The sequence below is a fragment of the Heloderma suspectum genome, chromosome 6, assembly GCF_057233095.1.
Source record: "Heloderma suspectum isolate Gila_16-S chromosome 6, 16-S_ref, whole genome shotgun sequence".
Classification (NCBI taxonomy): Eukaryota; Metazoa; Chordata; class Lepidosauria; order Squamata; family Helodermatidae; genus Heloderma; species Heloderma suspectum.
In genome coordinates this window covers 118,986,211-118,997,289 of record NC_139463.1, presented here as the reverse complement: position 1 = coordinate 118,997,289, position 11,079 = coordinate 118,986,211, and the positions used below count along the sequence as shown (strand labels likewise).

At 46.6% G+C, this 11,079-nt stretch overlaps 1 pseudogene; it reads right to left on the bottom strand.

The window, feature by feature from the left end:
• Positions 1-1,142: 1,142 nt before the first annotated feature.
• LOC146342857 (vomeronasal type-2 receptor 26-like) lies at positions 1,143-10,489 on the bottom strand (annotated as a pseudogene).
• Positions 10,490-11,079: the final 590 nt, after the last annotated feature.

The window sequence follows — 11,079 nt, the reverse complement described above, 5'->3', positions numbered from 1 at the left end:
CTAAGGGCTCTATGGCCACAAGTGGCGTCTGCTACATCATTTGTGCCTGTGGTTTTTCATGCAATAGGCTAGCCAAGGACTCCGTTCCTCCACTGGGGTCCATGGAGGAGTTCTCCGCCATCCCTACTTGGCAGTCAAGCCCTTGTGCTTTATGTGCACAAGGGCTTGACTGCCAGAGCCCATGGCATGGAGAGCAGGGGTGGCTAGTGCGGCTCGGAGGGCAGAAAGAGCAAGGAGGGCTGCCGAGTGGGTCCAGGCTGTGTGAGCTGGGTGGGCAGCTCAGCAGGCTCCCCTGTGCCCCACATGGAGATGGGTCCATCCATCCCTAATTAAGGAGTGATTCATATGCCGAACTGCAGTGACTCTACCCTGATATGTCCTTCACCATCTCTACTAATGGCACTGCACATCTGTCCATGAAGCCCAACATGGCTGTGCAATAACAGAGAAGGCCTCAATTTAGAATTCTTAGGAAGGACATCAGATGCTGTCTGTCACATGAATACACAGACCCAAAGATATAGTGTGGTTTTCCCTTGGTGTATGAAGGATGAACAATGAAATAAACAGCAGGATACTTCTTTTTTTTAATTCCATAACCACTAAAGGACGACATCAGGCTCATTCCATCCAGAACATGAACACTTTTGATAATCTGGTACATTCTTATCAAAAACTGAGCTGACAGATACTTCACACCCATCTGGACAAGCGAATGCATGCAATACAAAGGAAAAGGGCAGGAAAGCAGGGAAGGCAGGAACAGAGTCTGAAAGTTACAATTTTATATGGTGGTGGTCCTCTGGAATGGGCACTGAAGAGAGAATTAAGGAAGAGGAGAATCCAGTATGAGAGTTGGTCCCAGTTGAGCCATTGGAGAGGGCTTCACAGCCAGATGGAATTGAGGGCTCCAAGACATGGTTCTGGGGGACGAGGATTGAAATGACACTTCATCCAGTTGAAATGGCAGGGGAAAGGAAATGGACTTGATGATTTACCTTTCCTTCAGATGACTCAAAGATGACATATGAAAAAGATGGGCAGGACTGGCATGTCTAGAATCTCCACTTCATAGCCCTGAAAAGTAACCCCACTATCTCCATGTTTTGAAAGTAACACCTTTAATCAAACAGGTTGCTGCTTTATTTTCTTCTCCTTATTAGCTGCTCCCTGCTGTTCATCTCAAGCTTGATGAGAATAATGTAACATTTGGGCAGAAAGATACAGCCTAACAATCCAGCACTGGAGGCTACTATGGAGAAGATCTCGACAGCTACCATGTATTTGCCCTTGGTGCTTAGGTAGGCAGGAACAAAAGACAACCAAACACTGCAAAATATCAGCATGCTGAAGGTGATAAACCTGGCTTCATTAAAACTGTCAGGCAACTTCCTGGCAAGGAAAGCCACCGAGAAGCTAAGGATGGACAGAAGTCCCATGTAGCCCAGGACAAGAGAAAACATGAAGACAGAGCCTACATTGCATTGCACAGTGATTTCTTCAGTGACTCTGTGCATATCTAAATCTGGGAATGGGGGAGAGTTTCTGAGCCACACAACACAAATGCCAGCCTGAATGAGGGAGCAAGAAAGGACAATGGAGGTGGCCAGCCTTTTCCCCAACCACATCATCATGCTGGACCCTGGCTTGGTGGCCATGAAAGCGACAACCACTGTGATGGTTTTCGCCAAGACACAAGAAACAGCCACGGAGAAGATCAAACCAAACATTGTTTGTTGGAGAAGGCAGCTCAGTTGGACAGGCTTGCCAAGGAAGAACAAAGCAGAGAGGAAGCAGAGTAGGAGAGAGATAAGGAGAGTGTAGGTGAGGCCCCGGTTGTTGGCTTTGACTATGGGGGTATCTCTGTGCTTGATAAAAGTTTGCAGCACCAAAGCTGTGATCATTGAAAAAGAAAGAGCAACAGAAGCTAATCCCCAATGGTTCTTCATAGGACAGAAAGCTGATAACTTTAGGGATGCATCGATCTCGGTCCTTGTTTGGATACTGATCTTCTGAGCATTGAAAACAGTCATCTGTGTCTGGAAAAGAATGAAGGAGGAGTCATGTATTTAATTTCTGTCTGGAATATGCTTTTTTGATCAGCCTTGTCCAAAATGCTGAAAGGAATCAAATGTAATAGGATTTTGCCTTATTCCCAATGGGATCGTCTTGAGGAAGAAACCAATTTGCTCATGTATACCCATCCTCTTTGTCTCCCCCATCCCACCCCAGGTTTAGGGATGTCAGAGAATTCTGCGACGGATCTCAGTTAGGCCAAATGCCAGTGCACTTCGTGTAATGAAGCCCCCACCCCTTCAACCCACGAAAGGCATGTGAAACAGAGCACTTACCTTCTCTTGTCTGTGCTGCTTTGCGAATGGCGGCCGTCCTGTGGCCGCCATTCGCTTCCTCCTCTTCATAGCCATGATAGGCTATGTAAATATTTATGTGGCCTATCACGGCTCAATACAGGGACACAAATGTTAGCGGCTACGACAGCCACCATTTGCATCCCTGCAGGGCTGCCCAGCGGCGGGATGTCCGGCTGCAGGCGCCTGGCGCCGGTTGGTGGCTCCGCGGCTTGGCCATGGAGTGGAGCCGGCCAGGCAGGATTCCGGAGGGAAGGACGGAGCGACTCATCCCCGTTGAGGATTCTGGGGGGAGGGATGGAGCACCTTCCCCCCACCGCAGATGACCCTGCACGGAGCCAGGTAAGGGATTCATACATCCCTACCCAGGGTATATATGGCCAACTCCCAAACATTTATTTGTTAAACTACTATTCCAAAATTATACTCTCATGGGTGCTACTGATTAGAAACTTTCAGCTTTGTCAAATACTGTCCTAAATCCCAATGGTTTAGAAAGTTTCTAGACATCATGACTCACCCTACCAACTTTATTATTTATTAGGGATGTCAGAGAATTCCACCATGGCTCTCGGGGAGGCGGAATGCCAGCACATTCGGCCCCCGGAAATTGGTGGTGGAACGGTCTGCCACCCCCCTGCCCCCCCGGTACGGGACTTACCTTGGGCGGATCTTCCTGGCGGCGGCGGCTCTGGCGGCGGTTCGGTGGCGGCGGCTGTGGCGGACGATCTTCTGACCGGCTGCCGCCGCCGCCATTTCCAGTTAAAAAGAAAAGAAAAAAGTGATAGGCTACATAAAGATTTAAGTAGCCTATCCCGGCTAGATTTTTAAAAAACACCGTGATAGGCTATGTAAATGTTTACGTAGCCTATCACGGCTGATTTAAAAGAAAAAAAACATGCGTACGCAAATGGTGGAGCCCATGGGTGCCGCCATTTGCGTTCCTTATTTTGGAACGTCTTAGTCTACATAAACATTTACGTAGACTAAGACGGTGAAAATAAGGGTTACGCAAATAACGTAGACGCTACGCTATTTGCGTTCCCCTTATTTTCGCTATCTTAGTCTATGTAAATGTTTACATAGACTAAGATGTGCCAAGATAAGGAATGCAAATGGCGGCGCCTATGGGCGCCGCCATTTGCATACGTGCGTTTTTTTTCTTTCAAATCAGCCATGATAGGCCACATAAACATTTACGTAGCCTATCACGGCTGACTGCAGGGACGCAAACGGTGGCGGCTATGACCACCGCCATTTGCATCCCTGCTAGTCGGTGGCCGGATGTCCGGCTGCTGGCGGAGCCGGCTGGCGGCTCCGCAGAATCCCTGTGGAGCGAAGCCGGCCGGCCAGGATTCGGAGGGGGAAGGGATGGAGTGCCTACCCCCCCAGCCAGAATTTTGTGGGGAGGGATGGAGCGCCTCCCCCCCACGAATGTCACCCTTCAAAAAGGTAAGTGACTTTCGTACATCCCTATTATTTATGTACTTTTTTTTTTAACATCAGCAAAACTGCATTCCCCATCTTCAACTAATGATGGCTTATGTTGCTACAGAAATATGATCCTGCTGTCTGATATCACTGTTTTCTATTGGGGAACTAGCTATCTCAGTTAGGAATCAGGATCACTGTTAGTGGAAGAAGCTTTAAACTTGGCCTGCGGATACCATCAGCTGATTTCACGTCAAGAAAGGGACCTTTCAACATACAGATTAATTTGAGTTTTTATCTTTGTTCGTGGAGGGAAGAATATGTGTGGACATGTGGACTCACTTGTAACCCACCACATTGCAGTGCCTGTGGCCCTCAAGGCCAGAAAGCTCACCCATCCCTGACTGAGGCCATTCCTGGTCATACATAATAGGGAGATCTTCAGGATTCTTCCTCCCTGCATAGAATACAACAACTTGAACCCTCAAAGGCCTGCCATTTTATCTCGACATTTTGCAGATGAAGTCACTCATATCCATGCCGACTTGGAGGTTCTTCTTTTCACAAAGTCTGAAATGGATACAGAAGTGCACCATCTAGCTGTTTTATGGATACCTTTGAGCTTGTGCAACCTATGGACAAGGAAAAATTGCTTTGAGGACTTAGGTCAGCATCATGCTCTACGGATTCCTCTCCACCCTAGTTTATGAAATACTCTGGAGCTGGGCTGGATACTTAGACCTGTGAGGTGGCCATTTCCTCCTTGGGGACAGTGAGATGATCCATGCAGCTTTGAAGGAAGCAGTGTTGAAGCCCTTGTTGAAGGAATCAAATGTTGATCCTCTGGTTCTGCATAACTACCGTCCAGTGACAAACTAACAATTCTTGAGCAATGTTCTTCTTTGCCTGGAAGAGACCGAATTGTAGGGCAATTTGAGGGCCTAATCCAAGAGGCACGGGTTCAAGAACAGAAGCACCAGTCCAGTAAGAGCACAATGCAAGGTAGGAGTAGTCAGTAAAGAGCCAATGGTCATAGTATTCCCAGAAAGGGAGAGTGGGTTCCAAGAAGCAGAGTCAAGCAGAGGTCCAAAGGTTAGTAGAATGGAGGTTCAGTCAAGGAGCAAGGTCATGGAGACAAGGGTTCATGGTACTGGAGCTCATGCTAAGGGTCCTGCCAAGTGACGCAACTGAGTGCTGATATAGCCAGAGCTTCCAGAGCCCTTCTGACAGAGACAGCAGCAAGTCCTCCTGATTTGGGTAGATGTTTTAATCAGGAAGCATAACTTTACTCCTCAGTAGACCTTTACTCATGAGGAGTCAAGCAACTATGATCATTGAGGCTCACCTGACTGTTAGGCTCCACCTTCTGGTGTCAATGCACTTGAGGACAGGGTGGAAATTCCATTGTTGTTGTTGTTGTTGATGTTGTTGTTGTTATTGTTGTTGTTTCCCTCTGTTTCCATTGGTGAGGAATAGTGCCTCAGGAGTGCCATCTTGAGGTCCGTCAGAATGCACTTCTGTAGAAGGGCCTCGTGAATCTTCTCCCCAGATGTCAGACATGCTTTGGGTCTCCCTTTCATCAGGAGGGCCCACATGGGGGGTACAATCTGCCAGGTTGAGTTCTTCATCTGATGGGTTATCCCAGCTGTTGTTAGGGTCAGGCATGACAGGAAAATGTCTGGAGTGTGCGGTGGACTTGCAAGCCCAAAGAGTGCTGGATGATAGCGATTATGTAGATTCATTTCAGTCAGGTTTCAAACCCGGTTAAGGCATGGAAACAGCCTTGGTTGCACTGTTGATGATTTATGCCAGAAAATGGATGTGGGGTGGGGGGAGGGAAAGCCCCTTGGTTCTTCTGAACCTCTCAGAAGCTTTTGATATCATCAACAATATTAACCTTCTAGAGCATTTATCTGGGTTGGGCTTCAGGGGCACAGTGTTAAAGTGGTGTCAATCCTTCTTGAGCAAGCGGTATGAGAAAGTGCTTTTGGGAAACATTTGTTCCATCCCTTGACCATTCACCTGTGATGTATTGTAAGGTTTCATTTCCCCATTATTGTTAACATCTACATGAAACTGTTTGGTGGAGTCACCTGGTGGTTTGGGCTGAAGTGTCATCAGTCTGTGGATAATATTCAGCTCTTCTTCCCATTTCCAACTGAGGAAACCTAGGTGGCTGCTGTGTCCAGGGCTGTGTTTCCACCAGTGATTTACTCCAAGCCAAATGCGTATTGAGGTCCTTAGGAATAGATGACTTCATGGCCATCCAGCACCCTACCCCCACCCCTGAGTTTATCAAGGAAAACATAGATTTCCTGAGAGTTTTTAAAGTCTGATTCTTTTCCTCAAGTTGTGTTCTCCCCAGTATAGTGGTTGTGTGCCAAACCCGTCTCATTGACCTCGGGTATGCCAGCCCTGCCTAGAGGTGCGCCTTTTACCCTGATCCTGCTCAATGGGTGTTTCTTGTCTCCAATCCCTGTGATTCCCAGCACAAAACAATTAGTGTATACTCAGAAGTAACACTTTGCTCAACAAGCCTTCTCTTCCAAATCAGAAGCAATTCATTTCCCACACCCCGTTGCAGCGATCAAGCACAGCAACAGAACAGAAAGACTGGGGCTCATTAGAGGCTTCTCTTGAGCACATCCGAAGTAATTACTTCTACTTTTCATCTGTGTTAGGGAGAAAGGGGTGGGGGTGGGGGCAAGGCTCTCTTATTGGTTGAGCAGCCCCTGCCACTCAATGATGTTCACTCCACCTCCACCACCACCCTGCTCAGAAGAATGTTTGGGGAAGCAACTTAAAATGGGATGATGCACACCCCCGTGGAGCTTTGCCGGGACCAAAAGTGGCTCCTCGAAAAATGCAAGTAAGCCACTCTGTCCTTCTCCTTCCATTGTTGTGGAAACAGGACCCAGGACAATGCTTAATCTGTCTTGGGCAGGTAGGCCATCTGTTGCCCTACCTCTACAAGACAGATCTTGCCTTTATTATCCTGTCCTTTATTATCTGTATGGGACACATTATCCTGTCATTTTATTATTCTATCCTTTATTATCTGGACAGGACAAATCCGATGTAATTGGACAGGACAGATCTTGGCTTTATTACCCGATCCTTTATTATCCTGTCCTCTCTTCTCCTCTCCTCCCCTTTATTATCCTATGTGGCCCCACACCTCTGGAATGGGTCAGCATCAACTGTCCATCCCACCTCAACAGTGCAGGTTTTTAGGAAATCCCTGAAGACTTACTCGTGTTCCCTGGCATTCCCTGACTCAGTTTTATCAGACTGTTCTGGGTTGTAGGTGCAATTATGTGTGTGTGTGTGGGGGGGGTTGTCTTCTGTTGGAGCCCACCCTTGGGAGGGCTCTCACCTTGAAAGACAGCCTAGTAATATCTGAACTGAATAAATTGTAATAAATGCAATGGGGATTTCTTATAATAAACTTCTAAGAAATCAGAGCATATTAATCAAATGTTTAGTGTCTACATAACTGGCTATTTGATGATCTGACTACAAACATTGATACATCCTACAAGAATGGATGGTTAACATCCATCAGAAGTTCTTTCCCAAATGAGGAAAGTCTTAACAGAGATTTGGACATCAGCTGGATCTTGGAATCTTAGGAAGCTGCCTTATATCCTAGAATCATAGAATCGTAGAATCATAGAATAGTAGGGATGGAAGGGGCCTACAAGGCCATCGAGTCCAACCCCCTGCTCAGTGCAGGAATCCAAGTCAGAGCATCCCCGACAAATGGCTGTCCAGCCTCGTCTTAAAGGCCTCCAGTGTGGGAGAGCCCACCACCTCCCCAGGTAATTGGTTCCATTGTCGTATTGCTCTGACACTCAGGAAGTTTTTCCTGATGTTCAGCCGGAATCTGGCTTCCTGTAACTTGAGCCCATTATTCCGTGTCCTGCACTCTGGGATGATCAAGAAGAGATCCTGGCCTTCGTCTCTGTGACAACATTTCAAGGACTTGAAGAGCGCTATCATATCTCCCCTCAGTCTTCTCTTCTCAAGGCTAAACATGCCCACTTCTTTCAGTCTCTCTTCATAGGGCTTTGTTTCCAGTCCCCTGATCATCTTTGTTGCCCTCCTCTGAACCCTCTCCAGTTTGTCTGCATCCTTCTTCAAGTGTGGTGCCCAGAATTGGACACAGTACTCCAGATGAGGCCTAACCAGTGCTGAGTAGAGGGGAACTAGTACTTCCCGGGATTTGGAAGCTATGCTTCTATTAATGCAGCCCAAAAGAGCATTTGCCTTTTTTGCAGCCACATCACATTGTTGGCTCATATTCAGCTTGTGATCGACAACAATGCCAAGATCCTTCTCGCTCGTAGTGTGGTTGAGCCACGTATCCCCCATCTTGTAACTGTGCATTTGGTTTCTTTTTCCTAGGTGCAGAACTTGGCATTTGTACCTATTAAATGCCATTCTGTTGTTTTCTGCCCAGTGCTCCAGTCTATCCAGATCACTTTGAATTTTGTTTCTGTCTTCCAAAGTATTAGCTATCCCTCCCAATTTTATGTCATCTGCAAATTTGATCAGCATTCCCTGCACCTACTCCTCCAAGTCATTAATAAAAATGTTGAAGAGCACTGGGCCCAGGACTGAGCCCTGCGGTACCCCACTCGTTACCTCTCCCCAGTTTGAGAAGGTCCCATTGAGAAGCACTCTTTGAGTCCGATTCTGTAGCCAACTGTGGATCCACCGGATCGTTGTTTCATCTAGCCCAGTTCGAGCTAGTTTGCTCATCAGGATATCATGGGGCACTTTGTCCAAAGCTTTGCTGAAGTCGAGGTATATGATGTCTACAGCATTCCCACAGTCTACAAGGGAGGTGACTTGATCAAAAAATGAGATCAGATTTGTCTGGCAGGACTTGTTTTTGACAAATCCATGTTGGCTTCGAGTAATCACGGCATTGTTGTCAAGGTGCTTCCAGATGGATTGCTTTATGATCTGCTCCAGAATTTTCCCAGGGATTGATGTCAGACTGACTGGTCTGTAGTTCCCAGGTTCCTCCTTTTTGAAGATAGGGACAACGTTAGCCCTCCTCCAGTCATCTGGCACTTCCCCCGTCCTCCATGATTTCTCAAAGAGAATAGACAGCGGTTCTGAGAGTTCTTCTGCCAGTTCCTTTATGACTCTAGGATGCAGTTCATCTGGCCCTGGAGATTTGAACTCATTCAAAGTAATGAGGTGTTCCTTGACCATATGCCTGTCGATCTCAAGCTGCAATCCTGCCCCTTCAGCCTGTACTTCGCCTTTGCCAGGGGGGTCATAGACCCTCTTTTGGGAGAAGACTGAGACAAAGTAGGAATTGAGCACCTCTGCCTTTTCTTTGTCATCTGTTATCATTTTGCCATCCTTATTTAATAGCTGAACCACCATTTCTTTCCTCTGCCTTTTACTATGCACGTAGCTGAAGAAAGCCTTTTTGTTGTTTTTAACATCCCTTGCTAACCTCAGCTCATTCTCAGCTTTAGCCTTCCTGACGCCATCCCTGCAATTCTGTGCTATCTGCCTGTATTCTTCCTTTGTTACTTGGCCTTCTTTCCACTTCCTATATGTGTCCTTTTTTGTTTTCAGGTCATCCCTAAGCTTTTTGTGAAGCCACATTGGCTTCTTCTGTTGTCTTCCACCTTTTCTTCTTGTTGGAATTGTTTGTGATTGTGCCTTGAGAATTTCCTATTTTAAAAGCTCCCACCCATCTTGGACTCCTTCTCTCGCTAGCATCGCTTGCCATGGGACCTTACTGATCATTGTTCTCAGTTTATGAAAATCAGCTTTCCTAAAATCCAGAGTACGCATTTGATTACACTCGGCTTTTGCTTCCCTTAGAACCAAGAACTCAAGTACAACATGGTCGCTTTCCCCCAGAGTTCCTGTAACTGATACTTTATCCACTAAGTCACCTCTGTTGGTTAGGATCAAGTCAAGGATAGCCGATCCTCTAGTTCCTTCCTCTACTTTCTGTAGGAGGAAGTTATCCGCCACACAAGTCAGGAATTTCCTGGAGGGGCCATTGGTCATTCCTGTCAGGCCATTGGTCAATCTAGCCCAGAATTGTCAACAGTGACTGGAAGCAGCTGTCCAGGGTTTCAGGTGGGTGTTTTTCCAGGCCTACCTGGAGATGCCAGGAATTGAACCTGGGACCTTCTGTATGAAAAACAAACAAATAAATAAATAAATGGTCTACTACTGAGCTCAGATGACAATCAGGAGTTCTAGCAAATGGACACGATGATACAGATATATTCCTGACCCTTACCAAGTAGTTGCATGTGGACTAGGAAATCTAGAAGTTCAAAAATGGTAGTATAGTATGAACCCTAACTGGTGTAACATTTCATGCATCATATCACCTACCCGTTTGGTTTGAAATCTTCCCTTCTGGACACAGATTACAATCATAGCAACAGAATTTCTCCCCTTCCTTCTTTCTCTTCTGAGATCCAGGCTGGCAGGAGTCACTACAGACAGAAAGGGGCAGGACCTATCCATAAAGATGAAGAACATTTACAGTAGTAAACATTGGAAACATTTATTGAAATCGTTAGCTGATACAGAACTTTCTTTTTTTAAAAAATGATCACTTGGTATGGAAGATGCAGAACATGGTACATGCAAGCATCTTCTAGAACTTTCTGGGACATGGCAAATTTTACTTTTACCATGTGTAGGTTCCCTGAGAAATACTTAAAAACTCAAAGAAAGAAATGGCTAACTTTGCTGAATGACTCATTGCAGAAATTCAAGGACAGCCAATTAGTGATGTACGGACTGTGTTAAATCAGCTCCATCTGTGTTTTGGGGATTGTCAGGCGCCTTTTGTTCTGTCATCCTCTTATCGCCGGAATTAGATTTTTAGGGGTGCACGAAAGTCACTTACCTGGTCTCGCAGCTTTTCGCGGTGGGGGGGGAGGCACTTCGCTGCTCTCCCCCCGAAATTCAGGCCGGGGAGGAGGCGCCTCGCCCGGCCGCGAACTAAAAAGTTAAAAACAAAAACACGCCCCCGTGATAGGCTACGTGATGATTAACGTAGCCTATCACGGCTAGATCTGCAAAGTCAGCCGTGATAGGCTACGTAAATCGTCACGTAGCCTATCACGGGTGACTTTAAAAAAAAAAAAGCCTGTACGCAAATGGCGGCCCCCATAGGGAGCCGCCATTCGCGTTCCTTATTTGGTCGCTACAGTCTACGTAAATCTTTACGTAGACTACAGCGAAATAAGGGCAATGCAAATAGCGTAGGCTCCCCCCACAA